The sequence below is a fragment of the Theropithecus gelada genome, chromosome 1 (genome assembly GCF_003255815.1).
Source record: "Theropithecus gelada isolate Dixy chromosome 1, Tgel_1.0, whole genome shotgun sequence".
NCBI lineage: Eukaryota > Metazoa > Chordata > Mammalia > Primates > Cercopithecidae > Theropithecus > Theropithecus gelada.
The window spans coordinates 14,409,022-14,427,504 of NC_037668.1; the positions used below are offsets into that span (position 1 = coordinate 14,409,022).

An 18,483-nucleotide genomic window follows, 5' to 3' on the forward strand; every position below is an offset into this window, starting at 1 on the left:
TGAAAAATACTAACATCTTTTTCCTCATTTTTTTTGTATTACTATACTAGCTAATGATCAAAGTTGTTAAAATTATAAATTTATGATGCAGAAATAAAAAGGAAATATTTCGATATTCAACTAAAAAAATAAAATTAAATTAAAAACAAAGTACAATAAAATAAAATTGAAAAGAAAATACTAAATTTGAATATGTGTAATATATGAGGTGTTGTTTTCTGTATACTGGGTTTCAGTATAATGACTATTTCTTATTTTACTTGTATTCAAAATTAAGCAAGTGTGCTTTAAGTAGAGAGACTATAGATCTAATCCATCTATTTTCTTGTTTTTCTTTTTGATTTTTTTCTACATTCTACAAATGCTACTGTTGAGAGGTGAATATAGATCCCATCAATGTCTGATGGATGCTCAGCATTTGTGTGGAGTAGCCACACATGTGGTCATCTCCATGTTGAAAACCTGAGGTCAGAGTAGACCAGTGGTCCTTGTCATCTTCAGCTATGTATTAGAATATCATGGAAGTGTTTTTAAAGGTACTGATGCTCAAATCACACCCCAGACCATTTAAGTGAGAATCTCAAGATATCAGTTCAAGGCATTCATCTTTATTGAAATCTCACCAGGTGCTTATTACATGGTAGCAGATTTAGAGACAATGAATTAACCAACCTGATTTCCCATCATTTTCTTTCGTATCCTCATTTCTTTCATGATTGCCTTCATTCTCTGTGGCTCTATGGATTTTAGTCTTTCTTCTGACAATTTCAGTTAAATCTCTCACTTGGGCTGGTTTGAGGCAAAGACTATCCTATAGATACATTCTTGTCTATCATCTTGTATAGACATAAAGCTGGTCCCTGGACTCACTTCTCTCAAAGTTAATTCATTAAATGCTCTCTTATTTCTCTGACCTCAAGAGTCACCTTAGTTGTCCTTTAGACTCTTACTGAGCTTGTAGAAGTAGATACGTGAACAAAAGGAGAATGTACCTCATGGTCTATGCAGGTTCAAAGTCCTGCCCTGCCCTCTGCATCTACCTTTGGCTGAGGTCCCTTTGGAATGTCATAAATGTTCTCCAGTTTATGTAAGCTAAGTAAGTCCATGAGGAGCAGACACTGAGTCCCTGGAAACTTCATCCACATTGCCATAGGGTTGCCCATCTACAGCTGAAGTTACACCTAACTCCAGGCTAGCGGGGGACTCTCATCTGTGATCCAGGTTCCAATTTAGTTTTTGATTTTTTTGTTTGTTTGCTTTGTTTTTGTTTTTGTTTTTGTTTTTGAAGGAAAGATGTGCAGAGACCAGCTTGGTTGGGGAGACCCTAACCCAGCGGTGCTAGAGGAATTAAAGACACACACACAGAAATATAGAGGTGTGGAGTGGGAAATTAGGGGTCCCACAGCCTTTAGAGCTGAGAGCCTCGAACAGAGATTTACCCACGTATTTATTAACAGCAAGCCAGTGATAAGCATTGCTTCTATAGATTATAGATTAACTAAAAGTATTCCTTATGGGAAATAAAGGGATGGGCCAAAATAAAGGGATGGGTTTGGCTAGTTATCTGCAGCAGGAGCATGTCCTTAAGGCAAAGATCACTCATGCTATTGTTTGCAGTTTAAGAACACCTTTAAGCAGTTTTCCACCCTGGGTGGGCCAGGTGTTCCTTGCCTTCATTCTGGTAAACCCACAGTCTTCCAGTGTGGGCGTCATGGCCATCATGAATATGTCACAGTGCTGCAGAGATTTTGTTTATGGCCAGTTTTGGGGCCAGTTTATGACCAGATTTTGGGGCACCTGTTCTCAACATGTCCCCCTTATTTGATTTGCAAAGTTATAAAAGCAAAGGCAACTTTGTCATGGTGAACTACTTCTTGCAGGAGTCGGGATCTGCATCTGCAGACTATACAAAAACAAACAACACAGATTAAAAGCACAACCATCATTGAAATCACAGAGTTTCCAAGTGTTTTTATCCATTTTAATGCGTTACTAGCTGCTAATCTGCAGCTCCTTCAAGCACTCCTGTTCCTGGCGTTAAGGTCAGGCGTGCCTGGGATGCTTTAAATGTTTGTTCTTTTAATTTTGCAATACCCAAAGACAAGTTTGTAGAGTGTCTTTCTAGATGCTTTTTTATTATTTCCCAAATTTTGATCTTATTAAGAGTTATTAATAGTTTTCACAAATCCTGATGTTTAGCTCCTACAACAGGCCATATCATTTGAGGTTAAGGTGCCCTGTACCACCATGTTTTCCAGTAATAGGAACTGTTGGTGTACTTCTTATCATTTCTACCATTTGACTGTTTTGTTCAGACCAGCTGAACATAGTGTGGCCGTGGCATGCAGACTGAGAGGTGCAATTCAAGCTAAACGTCCCCTTAAGGGACCAATTAATAATGATTCCATAGAAATTGTTGTGCAGCACCTTTGCCTGCTCTGCAATGCAGTCTTCCTAAACAAGTACATTCATTTTTTCTAACTGGGTTCAATTTTGTTTATGAATAGGTTTTTGAGGGCGGTATGCCTCAATTATAGGAGCAGATTTATTATAGTAAATACTGAGACCAGAAAACATGTGTAACAGTGTCATAGAGTGATTGCATCCAGGCATTATTGCCAGCCATGATTGATAAATATGCCCAATATGTATAACTGTTTTCCATGTCAGCATTTGTTGAAGGAATACTCATGGCAATGGTGATCACCACCATCATCGCTACCATTAAATTACTCATTGTGACTGGTTGTCCCACTTTCCTCAGGTTTTCTTCCACCATCTGTGACAACTTCTTGATCTGTCCACAGGTAGATGGCTGTGTTCAATGGGTGGTGCTTGTGACAACTGAGGTCCTCCTCAGTATCAGCCTCAACATAGCTGCAACCAGGGGGTCCTTGGGATCCTCCTGGAATCTCTTCCTTGGCATCTGGCTCATGATAAGGTTTCAGGTGTCTTGATAGTATCCAAATTGGCTGTTGGTTCGGTCTTGGAGAAACACAAGCATAACCTGTACCCCAAGTTATTATTTTACCTACTTTCCAACTTTTTGTTATTGGATCTCTCCACCAAATCAGTTGTTCTGCTTCTGTCTTTGCAGCTGGTTTCTGTAGATGCTGTTCAACTGCTGGTAACATCTGGCCTTTGAGCAGGCTCAAAAAATTTGAAGTTAATAATGCTAGATTCAATTGTGTATGGGCTGTCCCATAATCCCTATTTCTCCCCCTTTTTTGTTTTTGTCATCAGCTGTTCATCTGCTTGAAATTGTAACTAAGCATTTTCAATTAACTGTGTGGAATGAACCATGTATGATGAATCAGAAATTATATTAATAGACATATCAAAAGCAGTCAATACCTCAATTACAGCTACAAGCTCCGCTTTTTGAGTTGAAGTATAGAGCATCTGGAAAACTTTACCTTTTGATCCAGAATAAGAAGCTTTACCATTACTAGACCCATCTGTGAAACAATGAAAATGCTTAGCAGGCTGCAGGTTGTTTACTGCAGGAATTGTAAATGCAAACCATTCATAGTGTTGCTCAGCTAAGGGGATAGTAAAGAAACAGTCTTTTAAATCTATGACTATTGAAGGCCAATTTTAAGTCCTCTAAAGCCTCCAGTTTCTTTTTACTCTTTTTACTCAATTCTAACCAAATTAGCTTATCTGTTAACCATTTTAAAGGTATAGGTTCTGGAGGCTTAACAATGGCCGCCATCAAAAATGATATCCTAAACCTTGGTGGGAACTTTGTCTTTCCATTTGAAGTGGTTTTTTCAAACGTTGCAATTTTTTTCCTAGTCCCATACTAGGGACATACTCCATTTCATGCATCATATGTTGATTCTGAGGGCTATATAATTGTTCTGGAATTAGAATTTGTGCTCCCCATTGTTGCAATAAATCTCTTCCCCATAAATTTATAGGTACAGAAGTTATAATTGGTTGAATAGTCCCAGGTTGTCCATTGGGCCCTTCACAATGCAAAATATAACTACTTTGATATACTTCAGGGGCTTTACCAACTCCAACTATGTTAAATTGAGTGGGTTGAATTGGCCACATGGACTGCCAGTGCTGTAGAGAAATGATTGAAATGTCTGCTCCTGTATCTACCAAACCTTTAAATTTCTTTCCCTGAATAGTTATTTCACAGGTAGGACATTTATCAGTAATTTGATTTACCCAATAAGCTGCTTTGCCTTGTTTATTTGTGCTCCAAATCCTCCTGTTTGTTTAATTTCACTTTTCCCCATTTCCACATATGACACAACCAGGAGCTGTGCTATGCACTCTCCTAGCTCTGCTTTCCAGGAACAGAAGTAGATATAACAATTTGGATTTACCCATTGTAATCCGAATCAATGACTCCTGTATGTATTTGTACCCCTTTTAAATTTTAACTAGACCTTCCTATAATTAATCCTGTCGTCCCTGCTGGCAAGGATCCACAGACTCCTGTTGGGACCTTTTGTGGGGGTTCCCCAGGCAGAAGGCTCACAGCTTTGGGGCAACATAAATCTACTGCAGCACTACCAGCTGTGGCAGGGGACAGACATTATACAGGGGTGAGGGAATGGTCTGAGCCGGAAATGCCCCGGTTTGGAATAGGGCCTGTGACAGGCCCCTCATGGCATTTCCCGAAATCAGGTTCCCATCTTTATCAAACTTAGAGTGACACTGATTAGTCCAATGTTTTCCTTTTTTACAATTTGGACTTATTTCAGGCTCAGCAGTTTTCTTTTTTCCCCTGTCTGGTGACCTGACTTGCTAATTTTTTTCTATATTCTTTTTTAGTATGACCATGCTTCTCACAGTTAAAACAAGCTCCAGGAAATGGAGTATTTCCTTTATCTACTCTCAGTCCTGCCATTGCCTGTGCCAACAAAGTAGCTTTATGCAGATTACCTCCAATACCATCACAGGCCTTGATATAACCAACTAAATGTGCTTTCCCTCTAATAGGTTGCAGAGCAGCCTGGCAATCAGGATTAGCATTGTCGAAAGCTAATAATTGCAACACTATTTCTTGAGCAACCGAAACTGCAATCACCTTTTTAAAAGACTCCTGTAACCAAGCTATAAAGTCCACGTATGGTTCTTTTGGTCCCTGTTTTACAGCACTAAAGGAAGGGTATTGTTCTCCACCTGAAGTGATTTTTTCCCAAGTTCTAATGCACACTCTTCTAAGCTGTTCTATGGCAGCATCCTGCATGACCACTTGTGCCTCTAAACGAGCCCAGCCGCCAACCCCCAAAAGTTGGCCTGCGGTTATATTAATTTGAGGTTGGGCCTGGGCGTTGCAAGTAGCCTGAATGGAAGCTTCATCTACCTACCAAGTTTTAAATTGTAAAAACTGAGCAGGAGTTAGACAAGCTCGAGTAAGAGCATCCCAGTCAGTAGGAATCATCCGACTGGAAACAGCCATATTCTTTAGCAGTCCCATTACAAAAGGAGAACCTGGTCCATACTGATTAATAACTTGTTTAAATTCTTTGAGTAATTTAAAAGGAAAAGGCTCAAGTGTAGCTATAATATTTCCCTGTTGATCTGGGGCAATATATTCTAACAGGGAACTGACAAGCCGCTAAATCACCCTCTCTTCTAGCTTGCTGAATTCCTGCCCGAATAGAGCTGAGAGCAGTTGCTTGAGGTACTGCTCAGTCAGTCACTGGGGCAACTGCTTTTCTCCCGTTGTCCTCTGTAAAAGAAAGATCTGGAGGGTCAGGCCACTCTTTTTCTTCAAAATAATAATGAGGGGGTGCAGAAGGGTAGGGATCAACCTCTCCCTCCTTTGCTGCTTTAGCTTTAGCTGGCAAACAAACCTGAACAGTAACCTCTTCTGTTACTTCATTATACTCTCCTTCCTCCTCATCATTAGTGTGAAAAGGTTCCAAGGTGGAATGAACCAGAGCCCACACTTGTCCCATTGTTACCCTGATGCTTCTGAACTCCCCTTCTTACTCACCACGGGGATTGCTTTAACAGTACTCAGGTGTCCTCCAGCTTAGTTTTCCACATTCTCCAACCATCGCTCCGGTGACCCTTTGACCTGGATTCGAGCCCCAAATTGGGCACCTCTTGCCAAAACCAGCTCGGTCAGGGATACCCTCACCTAGCGGCACTACAGGAATTAAAGACACACATGCGGAAATATAGAATGTGGAGTGGGAAATCAGGGGTCTCACAGTCTTCAGAGCTGAGAGCCTCGAACAGAGATTTACCCACGTATTTATTAATAGCAAGCCAGTAATAAGCATTGCTTCTATAGATTATAGATTAACTAAAAGTATTCCTTATGGGAAATAAAGGGATGGGCCAAAATAAAGGGATGGGTTTGGCTAGTTATCTGCATCAGGAGTATGTCCTTAAGGCACAGATTGCTCATGCTATTGTTTGTGGTTTAAGAACGCTTTTAAGCAGTTTTCCGCCCTGGGTGGGCCAGGTGTTCCTTGCCCTCATTCTGGTAAACCCACAGTCTTCCAGTGTGGGTGTCATGGCCATCATGAACATGTCACAGTGCTGCAGAGATTTTGTTTATGGCCAGTTTTGGGGCCAGTTTATGGCCAGATTTTGGGGGGCCTGTTCCCAACAGGATGTATTTCAATACTCCTGCAAATCCAAAACATTCTGAGAGGGACTTGGGCAACTTCAACAGAAGCAAAACTCAACAATGAATAATACTATAGTAGAAGATTATGGCCAAAAATACTGTATTTTTAACCAGCAAGATCATTGGTGCATTATTATACAACATCAGGTGTTTTTCACAAAACTAGTTCCCATCCCCAAACAATAGATACTACATGCATTTGAATGACATTTTAGGAACAGTAAATATTCTTTTAAATACTGCAAGTTAAAAATTTTTTTCTGACAAAACTCCCTAAATACATAGGTCTAGTAAGGGTTTCCAATAGGATGATGGGTGAGGAATCCAGCAAAGAGTTACATTTAGAGAGTTCTTTGAGGAAAAGAAATCCACCAAAAATGTGTTTCAGTCAAATTAACCTGGACAAAGTTACATAGTATTATTCCAGCATTCTTTCCTGAACTTAAAAATGTTCTACTGACCAATACCTTCCTGTTTTTTCTGTCTACCAAAAGCTTATATAAAAGTCAGAATTTCTTCATCCAAGATCTGATTTTACCCAATAGATGTTTTCATAACATATAAATGTCATTTGCTATTGGGTTGGAATCATATGGGGAAATGGAGAACACAGGATAGATAAGGAAGGCAAGGAGGAAATTAATATTTGAGCACCTACTATGTGCTAGGTGTGTATTCACACTTTGAACGTATGATTCTAGAGGTGAGAGTGTTATTGAAAGGATAGTGATCGTTCGGAAGACAGCAGGAAATGGCTATTCTGTGAGAAAAACAAATGACAAGTTTAGACTGTGTACTAAGTTATCTACTAAACAGCAGGTGTCTGGCTCCAAAAATGTCTAGCTAATCATATACAACTAAGCCATTTCTTTTGCTAATTTGATGGAACCAAAATGAAATCCCAAAGACACAGTTACCAGGACAGATCTATTAATGCTACATATGCTGGAAATATGTAGAGCTAGATGAACATTCAATATTACTAGTTTTATTTTTGTGTGTGTTTCTAATCAGAGATATATCTTTGGAAGAAAATAGTAATGTATACCAAACACACCTTATTTGTATCCACTGAGATGTTGATTACTAATTAAGTGGTTTTAAACCCTTATTTAATTTGAAGAAGAGCAGCAATATACATTACAATATTTGGGTACACTTTATTTTTGTATGGGTTAACATTCTGCTATATTTCATTTCATTCATTTTGAGAAACTTAAAACAAAGGGAAATCAAGGGTAATCGGTAGGTGATTTGAGGGAAATTTCCAACCAATATGTGAGTCTTGCAGTATTTCATTATACAGCCCTTTCTTCCCATTATTTATTTATTCATTTATTTATTTATTTTTGCAAATAAGTCATTTTGACCCAAATCCAGCATAGCTTTTCACCAATTCCTAACTTAAGACAACTAAAATTTACAATCATGTGGCAGTATAAATTTTAAAATTACAGTTCGTACACTTTGACAATCAAGACAGTGTGAAGCACAAAAAAGTAAATTGCCCTTTAGCTGAATTACCTTTTTAAAATAGGCCTGCTGGTTAATCTATCAAAAAAAAAAAACAAAAAACAAATTTCACGTGTTCTTCAAATTCCTTTTGTAGTTGTCATCTGCTAGTAAACAACATATGCAGGTTCCTAAGATTTTTTTTCCCGTCTATTCATGACATTCAACAGAGCTCTTTATATGGAAATATTAAAAACAAAAACTTCTAGATTTATTTACTTTTGAATGGGTGTGTTGTTTCCCTTTGTTTCAGATATGAGGCACAAACTGCTGAATTTAAGCTCTGTAAGGCATAGTAGAAACTTCCAATTTACAAATAAGGAATTATCTGGGGTTTGGAACTGCCATGTCATGCAAAAAGGGAAAAATCATCTGTAAACTGGTACACTGCAATGTGTTAAGTGAGTCATGAAATGGCTGCTTGCCTTGGTGTGCTGAAGAAAGGTTTCTGTGTTTTATGTTTTTGTTTTTGAATAAGACATACCCAAGTCACCATAAAACTCACCACAGGCCTCCATTACCTAAGCATCAACAATAGGAGGCCAGTGGCACTCCTTATAACGCTTATAACGCTTGCAATCACAATATAATCTAAAGCGTGAGTAAACTTTGTTTTTATACAAAACTGAAAAGAATCCCATCCCACCCCTAGCCCCTTCAATAAAACCCCAAAGAAACAAAAAAGAAAATCCTTTAGTTTCGATTGACTAGTGTGGCTAAAATTAGGTTTCTATGCATTACTGCTGCTAGGGTGATCAATTTTTTCCTTTCTCAAGAGAAGGGATCTTGTCATGCACCCTATAGGAACAGTGAAGCCACAAACCTCAATTCTACATAGCAAATTCCATCCCAATTTCATAAAGACAAATATAACAGTCTTTCCCTGTTTTGCTCAGCTTCTTCAAACTTTGAGATCAGGTTTAATTGACTATATCTACTATAGCTCTATTAAATAGAATATCTTGATCCCCTAAAACTGCGACACTCATGATCTTGTGATGAGGTTTTCTCTATACACACTGTAGGCCTTCAGATGTTGTTGTTTACTTTTTTTTTTTCCCTGCACCAAATTTAAGAACTCCTTTTCAGGCAAGCAGTGGTCTCTAGCTGTTGAAACACGTCCTTAGTGGATCACAATAGTTCTAAAACTGCCTTTCTAGTAAAGGCCATCAGAGAGGTAATACCAAACTGTGCATTTGCCAAATAAGAATATAAATTGTATAAAAGCTCATATTCCATTTCTAGATCAAACGGAGAAAGTTCTACAAAGTTGATTTCCATATTTGTATAAAAGTTTGGACTGATTTTATGTATTTTGCTATGAAATTACCTTTGGGTCTTATAATCAGTATATCTCTACTCAGGAACGTGCAAATGATTTTCCCTAGTCAGAAATAAACTGACAAATTCACATTCTCCTCTCTTAAAAAAGTAAATAAAATAACATTATTCAAAATGTGAATTAGCTATAGACATACAATATAATTACATAGATACATATCAATGCAGCACATTCAATCTGTCAAAAAATTAATGATTACAAAGCCAGTATGGATGCTGCAATACCAAGAGAGATGTATGTACAATGATTAGAACATTTGTAATGCACTATACCTACAGGCAGTCAGTTTGTTAAATTACAGGTGTTTTCTGAGCAAGGGAAAAAAAAAGTAACCTGTGTTGTTTGAGGCTGAGAGAATCAAGAATGAGAACATTTCATTACTGTTTGGTGGCTTGGTACTCATCTAACAGGCCATTAATATTCTCCCTCCCCCTTTATTATCCCAAAAAAGTGATTTATATGGAAGTTTAGACTAGTGCCAAATACCACTATAGTTAAAATGAGACCAGTTATCATGGCCTAAATCTAATGTCCCAGCAGCTTTAAATAACCATGATTTATTTTCTTAAATCAAATTTCAACTCAAGCTGCTTGACAGAAGCTCGTCAATACATGTGCTGTATTTCTTTGCATTTGTTGAAAAATTGCACATATAGAATTCCAAACATTTCTCCTAGTAAGTTCAGTTACACAAATACATGTTCTATAGAACACCGAGAAGTTACCTTTGAGTTAAGTCCACAAATCTTCCGTAAGTTCAACCTAATCAGTTACCAGTTCAAGAAGATCTTGAAGGTAGTAAACTAGCAGGGACTTCAGATTTTGGAAATTAAAGGTGTCAGAATAATACTATCAACCAATGTTCCTGGCAGACTTAATTGAATTTAAAGAACCATTGAGAGTAAAACTGGTTTCAAATAAAGAGACACAAACAGATTTCCTGTTAAACCACACAGGATACTTTTTACATTGCCGGTTTGGACACTGAACATGGGACAGGGACACTAACCATGTCATCTTAAGGACAAAGAAAAGAATGGACCATGAGAATCAAATCTACAGTTACCAACTGTTTGGCAATTGGCATTTCTGGTTCATTCTCAGCCAGTCATTTTAGGCTCCACAGTCTTACTCTCTTAAATTTTAAGATACCAGCTTTTATTTTTTAAGTTCTTATTCATGCCAGCTTTGGCAACACATACCCATAATAAAAGTCATTTTAAAATTGTGGCACAAACACCAAGGAAAAAAAAGAAAAGAAAAGCTTAAACAATAACAACAAAAATATTAAGAACAACCTATAAAAAGTTTCTGGGTAGCAGCCATTAGGGTAATGTAGTGTCTGTTGGCATCTTTTTTGGCATCTGCAATTGAAAGAGAGGGTGAAAAAAAGAAAGAGAAGCAAAGAAGGGAGGAAAGACAATGGCACATGGCATTTCAAAAGAAAGGACTCCTGTGTGTCTTTGATCCTGCCTTCTGCACACTTCTCTGAGCAATCAAGCTATGGCTGAATGTAAACATCTAAAAGAAATGACACTTAACGGCTAGACAGACATCCATTGTCCCAGTCCAGAGTGAGACAAGACAGTATACTCTATTAAAAAAGAAACTATGTGTGTATCCAGAGCAACACATTTAAAACCATAGTATTAATACATATAATCCTTCAGCAAAAACTACAAACTTAGCTTAAGCTGATGATGGCTTAAATCGAACCATGTGTCCTGACTGTATCAGTGGGGAGAAAAACTTGACCAAGAATGGATCTAGGAGAAAGCCCATTGTAACCTGGGGAAAAAATCAGGAGGGAGGTATGAATTGGGGGGCGGGGAAAAAGGGAAATCAGCTTTGTTTTGCTCCATAGAAAAGAAAAAGAGAGAAACAGAGAGAGAGAGAGAGAGAGAGAGAGAGAGAGAGAGAAAGCCTTATCATTGTGAGTGCATGACTGAGAATTTAAAATACATTGAGTCACAAGGTTTTGCCTAAAAAAAAAGATAGAGAGGAAATGTGCTGGGACTGTACTTCAGCATCCTCTGTATTTCCTCTGAATAGTTTAAATAAAATCATAATATTTACCATAAACTCTGTGGACATGCTCACACAGAGTCCAGGAAAGCAATAAGTTAGTATTATGCAAATTGTTTTCCACAGAAACACAGTCCTTCTATATCTTCAATAGTCCACCAGGGAAGGGCAGGGCGTGTGTCTAGGAGGCACAATTAGACCAGATTGTACTACTTCAGGTTCAACTGGAGCATGGTGTCCTTGACGGCAGCAAAGACAAAGCGGATATTCTCGGTGTCTGTGGCGCATGTGAAGTGGGAGTAGATAATTTTGTCACTGTCTGGGTTCAGGTCCATGAACATCTTCAGAAGGAATTCCAGGGCTGCCTGGGCATCTCTCTGGGGTCCATCATATTCTGGGAAGTAGTCGACTAGATGGGAATACATGATTTCCTCCTCTAGAAGATCTTTCATGTTTAAGAACAGAATAACCGAGGAGTTCTGGAACCAGGGATATGTAATACTTGTTCTAAAGAGAGCCTTCCTTTCCTCCATTCGGTTCTCATTGTCTGACTCCACGAGAACTTGATCATATTCACTAAGCGCTACTAGAAACATGATAGAGGTGACATTCTCAAAGCAGTATATCCATTGTCTTCTCTCTGACTTTGGATCCCCTACATCAACCATTCTGAAAATGACACTTTGTAAATCAAAAGGTTATTCGCTGATCCCTGCGGTGGGGACTCGAACTCTAAGCACATCTTCTCGCGTAGGCAGGTAGGCAGGGTCAGCTACGCGTCCAAGTCATTGAGATAGTATTTGGTAGAGTCAGATAATTGATATTCTCGTCTATCATAGCATTCCTGGATTCCAGGATCATTCCATAAACTCTTTATTGCACCTACATATGGATTCTCAAAAGCAGACACTTTCTCCACATCAACTTCTCGAACTAATTGTGCATGAGCCTTATCGTGCTCATACTTGTACTGGATCTTGAGTGTGTCCATGGCTCTGATCATGGCCTGCATGGCCGTGAAGATGTTCTGATAAACCAGCTTGGTGAAGCCCCTTTTATCTTCATTAGAGTATCTTGACCCATGGATGATTCTCATCTGCTTGATAAATGTACTCTTGCCACTCTCTCCTGTCCTGAGCAGCAGCAGCTTGAGCTCCCCCGGCGGGCGACCCGCTTGTCCCTGCGGAGCTGCCGCTCGATCTGGTAGTTGATCCGCTCGGCTTCCTTGGCCTCCTTGCTCAGGCAGCACGCCTTGATGGACTCCAGAGACATTCTTCCAACGTGCCTCCGCTGCAGCCCTGCCGGGACCCCCTGCTCACATCGCGCACACACACCCTCGCGCGCATCCAGGACGAGCTCCGGGAACCGCCGCGGGGGCGGCGGCCACGGCTGGGGCCACCAGGTGGGCAGTGGGCGCGAAGGGAGCGGATGGCCTGGGCAGACGGGAGAAGCGAGGCGGGCGCGGGAGGCAGGCGCTGGCTCCGGAGGCAGGCCCTGGTTCGGCGGGCGGGGGCGCGTGAGAGAAGGCCGCCGCTATCGGCCTAGCTCAGACGCCCTCGCCTCTTTCCCCGGGAACTGGTGGCCAGCCTCGCCCCACTAGCCGCCACCGCCGCCGCCAGCGAGGCTCCCGTACGCCGTGTGCCTGGAGGCGAGAGCTCATCCATTGGGATGTCCCCGCAGCGAGCGGCCGCCGACTGCTCCCCGCGCCGGGCGCGCCCGCTCCTCGCCGCCGCCTGACTGGGCTCCCGGGCGCCCTAGGCCCTGTTCGCGCCCACTGCCCGGCTTGCTCGCAGACTCGGTTCCCCTGATTTGGGGTTCTTAGTGTTCAGTTTTAACATTTCTCATTCCCATGTACAAGGTGAGGGTTAAAGTTTGATTTTTTGGGTTGCTCAAATACTGTCCCAAGAGAAAATTCTGTGTATAAGTGGCGTATTAAAGCAATGCTTCCGGCAGAAAGGGGCAATGGAGTTTGGGATGGAGGAAGGAAAGGCAAATTACTCAAACTGTGTGATTCCATGCACAGAATCCTGTGTTTAACAGCTCACACCATGCACTTGGAGGGGGATAAGGAGGCTGGGTTCTCCTGAGGCCTTGAAAGGGACTCTCAGGACAGCAGTAGTGGGAACAGAGCAGAGTTCAGAGAGCAAACAGGCGATGGGGACCAGAAGGGCCTGACAGGGTGGAGCCCATGGGACACAGAGGTAAGACCAGACAAAGGTGACAGCGGCTTCTGAAGAGAACAGATAGGAAAGAGAAAAGCAGTGAGGGAAGGAGCTGTCATCATAGACAGAAATAAGGAGCGAGTGCAGCTAACAGCCATAGATGTGATTACCTTCGTAGCCTAAGCTTGCAGGCCAGGGAATCTGCATGCCAGTCTCCACTTGCTGAACAGCAGTTTTCTTTTGATCATCTTTGGTTTTAGGACACTTGAGGCATGAATGTGGCCAATGACTTGATACCCATGTGTGTTGTCAGCTGAGCCTTCAAGAGCCTCACCTTCCAGCTGGGGAGGGTTCTTCATTCCAAGGGAAAGCTCTAAACCCAGCTCTGAAAATGAAACCACACCCAACAGGGTTCACTGTCATCCATGATCTTACTGTGACTTTCTCTTCCACCCAAGAGGATCATCAGAGAAGGAAAGTGGCCTTGAACAAGAAAGTCCAAGGGGTAAAGGGAAACCAAGAAAGACATTTTGGTATTTTCTGTATTGTTGATTTTTCATGCATCACCCATTAATGATAAGATTGCCAGGAGGAAAAGGTGATCCCAACTGACAAACATATTTTAAAAACTTAGGATTAATAAACACAAATAACTTCCAGGTAGACAAGGCAAAGGCAAGGAAATCACACTGGATACAGGCTGTGTTCTGGGAGGGAGGAGATTCTAAAAATCAACATTAAATGAACATGTGAGAGAGGAGAATTGGATGCACTAAACATGGGATATTGATGAAAAGATCATACAGATAGGTATAATGCATATATCTACATTTTATTAAAAACATATGCCAAATATGCATAATGTATATGACAAATGACATAAATACATATATATAAAAATCTATTGGAAGAAATTACATAGGGATGTGGAAGATGTTGAATTAACATTATAGTCACTACCATTATAATCTGGTCCATTGAAATTGGAAAAAAATTTAGAAAAATAAGATGAATGAGAGAGGGAAGACAAGGTGAGAAACAAATGCCCTATTAGCAGGGAGAAGTCACCAGGTAAAGGAGAATGAAACAAAAGGCATTCACTCTGTCCTCTTGCCTGGAGCCTGGTTAGTGCTCTGGACTCCTGGGGAAGCCAGCAGGTGAGAGTGTTGGAGCCAGGTGGGTGAGTCCTGACTGGGGGTGTGGGAATCCATGAAGAAGCAAAAGAGACATCAGTGGGAAGAAATCAGTTTAAATACTCAAAGTTATCAGGGCACGTGTCAGGGACTACGCATCCCCCGACACTCACTGAGCGTCTTCCGTGTGTCCTCTCCAGGGATCCAGATGGTGCTCGTTACATCACGTGACCCTCCCTCCTGAGGACGTGGGTCTCCTTATTCCTCAGCTGGGGGCATCACTTGACAGATGAGCATCAGGCAGCCCCAGGGGCTCCAGGAGGAGATATTGAGTGGGACAGAGAGTAAGGATGAACACGACCCAGGGTTTTAAGGAAATCTGAGCAGAAGTGGATCCCTGTGAGAAGAAAATGGAGTACATGGCCGTGGACATGAGTGGAGATGATGAACTAAATGGAGTTTCATAAAAGAGACAGATTTATACACTTTCAATGAGAAGGTTGCCCTTTTATTCTTTTATTTCAAAACAAGGCGAGAAAACATAGCAAGAAGCAGGAGACTCACTTATGGGCCCAGGATTTGCACTTTTACTGAATGTGCCTAATAGGTTGTTACTGAAAATGCTCGATAGGGGAAAATTGACTTAAAAAGGGACGCTGACGGAGAGGAAGAAAACTGGCAAAAGAGACTTTCTAAGAAAACACAGGAAGGGGGTCCCTAGAAAGTAGAGATCCTAACAGTTACTCCTCCTCAGATGAAACTGCATGTGAAGTCACTTCCTAAGTGCTAATTTACCAGAAAGGTAACACAATTAGATAACATGTATTCATAGATTGAGTAATTTTTATTGAATTAGCCATTTGGAAATTATCATAATTAATGCTATCAACAATGATTGAATGTAGATATTATTTTTCAGGTCTCTCAGATGACAGAACTGAGAAGTAAATGCCAACACCACAAATGACTTGGCCGAGGGGAATAATGAGTAAGGGTTAAACCCAGGACCTGAGAGCAGATTTGATCCTAAACCCCAGGCTCTTGCTCACCTCACTGGGCTGCAACATTGTGGATTTCTACTTGACTCTGAGGGAGCATGAAGAGACCCCATTGCCTCCTCCCCTCACAGCACCATGACCACCAACATCTGGATTAGAGCTTCGTGGTCCCCTTTCCTTCCCTACCTTGGAAGGGCCATTGCTTCCCAGGACCAGCGTTGGCTGTGAAGCTGCAGGTGGTGGAGGAAACGCTCGGCCTGGCTAAGCCATAGCCACAGTCAAACCCTTGATCCAGCTGCAGTTGCAGACAATTGGGCACCAGGGTTCTCAGCCCTGGCTGTGCCTGTGAAGCCTGTACCTCTGACAGGTGGTGGCTCAAGTCTCCGCTCCAAGGTCTGTGGGGATAGGCCACCTGGGTGTGAGCTGAAAGGAGAAGGGGCTTCAGTAGGAACGCTCTCACTTTTCCCTTTGTTAATCATGCCCAGAACAGCCATCTCTGGTGTCCCTGCCTCTGAGGTGAGCCACCCAGTGGCCCAGGCCACAAAGACAGACATCATGTAAATGGGTGATGTCACTTCCTGTCTGTGCCTGGGGATGCTGAGATGGAAGGTACCCAGGCTGGATGTCACTGAAGTGAAAATCCCCCACTTCAGCCTAGAGGGCTTTGGATTGGCTAACAAGGCCATGCCGATTATTCTGTTATTATTAATCTCCATCCTGCAGCCTAGAAAGAATGTTCTGGAGAGCCTTCAGAGCATAGAAAATGCTGTTTTTCTCAACACACAGGAGTATAAGAACAGGCAGGACTCAGAGCCTCTAGGTTTTGGGATGGAACCATAGAAAAGGGTTTTGGGACACTGCAGACCAGCAGTCTCCAAACTTTTGTGCCCCAGGGACTGGTTTCATGGAAGACAATTTTTCCTTGGTCCAGGGGTGGGGGATGTGAAAAGAGGGAAGGATCATTTCTGAATGAAACTGTTCCACCTCAGATCATCAGACATTAATTAAATTCTCATAAGGAGCGCACAACCTAGATCCCTTTCATGCACAGTTCACAATAGGGTTTGTGCTTCTATGAGAATCTAATGCCTCCGTTGATCTGACAGGAGGCGGGGCTCAGGCTGGAATGCTCACTTGCTGGCCGCTTATATCCTGCTGTGCGGCCTGGTGCCTAACAGGCCCAGGACAGGTAGCTGACCACAGCCCCGGGAGCTTGGGGCCCCCTGCAATAGACCAAATACTACATGAGGCGAACTTTGTAGGGTGCTGGAACATTTTGAATTTCCATTGCCTATAATGGTTTTACCACCTACCCACACATATACATCTTGTTGCCATATAGGTGGGTGTCCGCAGCCATAAGCAATGTTGTAGAGGGACCAGTCCCCTCACGGACACTTAGGGGCCACAGGTATCACCGATCAGCGTGTGTGGTTCTGTAGGGAGCTAACACCAAGCACAGTCCTCATCTTACCCGCTCCTCCAGTGGGGTCCAGGCAGCATCCCTCATAAAAATTATCGCTATTTCCACAGGAAGAGGAAATCACACTCCCAGAAAGTGGACTAAATGCATTGTGATTTGCAGTGGTTTTCTTTTTCTTTTTTTTTCCAAGACCGAATCTCGCTCTGTCGCCCAGGCTGGAGTGCAGTGGCGCCATCTCGGCTCACTGCAATGCAATTCTCCTGCCTCAGCCTCCCAAGTAGCTGGGATTACACAGACGCACCGCCCCCTCCAGTTAATTTTTGTAGTTTTTTTAGTAGAGATGGGGTTTCACCATGTTGGCCAGGGTGGTCTCAAACTTCTGACCTCAGGTAATCTGTCTGCCTTGGCCTTCGATGTGCTAGGATTACAAGCGTGAGCCACCGCACCCGGTGGCTTTTTAAGATGTTTGGAAGAGTTCAGCTGTGAGGCCATTTGGTCTTGGGCTTCTCTTTGTTGGGAGGTTCTTCAGTCCTTTTATTTGTTATTGGTCGTTCAGGCTTTCGGTTTCTTCTTGATTCGATCCTAGTAGGTTGTATGTTTCTAAGAATTTATCCATTTACTCTAGGTTATCCAGTTTGACGGTATAGAGCTGTTAATAATAGTTTCTTGCGCGGTGGCTCAAGCCTGTAATCCCAGCACTTTGGGAGGCCGAGACGGGCGGATCACGAGGTCAGGAGATCGAGACCATCCTGGCTAACACGGTAAAACCCCGTCTCTACTAAAAATTACAAAAAACTAGCCGGGCGAGGTGGCGGGTGCCTGTAGTCCCAGCTACTCGGGAGGCTGAGGCAGGAGAATGGCGTGAACCCGGGAGGCGGAGCTTGCAGTGAGCCGAGATCCGGCCACTGCACTCCAGCCTGGGTGACAGAGCAAGACTCCGTCTCAAAAAAAAAAAAAAACAAAAAACAAAAAAAACAAAAAAAACAAAAAACAGATGTTATTTATTTGAGTCTTCTGTATTTTTTTTCTTAGTTATTTTAGCCAAGTGTTTCTTAATTTTACTTTTTCCAGAAAAACAACTTGGGTGTGAGAGGCCTACGTTGGATCACTGGCGGCCAGTAGTTCCCAATCAGCCTGGGAAGAATAGTAAGACGTTGTCTCTCCTAAAAAGAGAAAGAGAAAGAGAAAGAGAAAGCAAAAGAAAAAGGAAAAGGAAACAAAAAACAAAAAACCAACAACTCAGGTTTATTTTTCTATAGTATTTCTATTCTTCAGTTG

The 18,483-nt window shown here is 41.9% G+C and overlaps 1 pseudogene; it reads right to left on the bottom strand.

The window, feature by feature from the left end:
• Positions 1–11,683: 11,683 nt before the first annotated feature.
• On the bottom strand, positions 11,684–12,761 carry LOC112618578 (annotated as a pseudogene).
• Positions 12,762–18,483: the final 5,722 nt, after the last annotated feature.